Source organism: Eurypyga helias, unplaced genomic scaffold (assembly GCF_000690775.1).
Source record: "Eurypyga helias isolate BGI_N326 unplaced genomic scaffold, ASM69077v1 scaffold27275, whole genome shotgun sequence".
In the NCBI taxonomy this organism is placed as follows: domain Eukaryota; kingdom Metazoa; phylum Chordata; class Aves; order Eurypygiformes; family Eurypygidae; genus Eurypyga; species Eurypyga helias.
The window spans coordinates 5,061-5,266 of NW_010253850.1; positions in this window are offsets into that span (position 1 = coordinate 5,061).

Below are 206 nucleotides of genomic sequence, written 5' to 3' on the forward strand. Positions count from 1 at the left end.
GCCTTGACTTGCTGGGTTAGCGTGCGGAACAGCCTGGACCCAGCGGCGTGCCCACCCCAAGGCGTCTTGCCCACCCCTGCAGCACTGTGACACAGAAAGAGAGATGAGCCTGGAAAGGTCAGTGCCAAGAAAGGTAGAAAAGAGGGAGAAGATCTGGAATGGGAGAGGGTCTCCCCACGCCGCGGGTTGGCCACTCAGACTGTGGC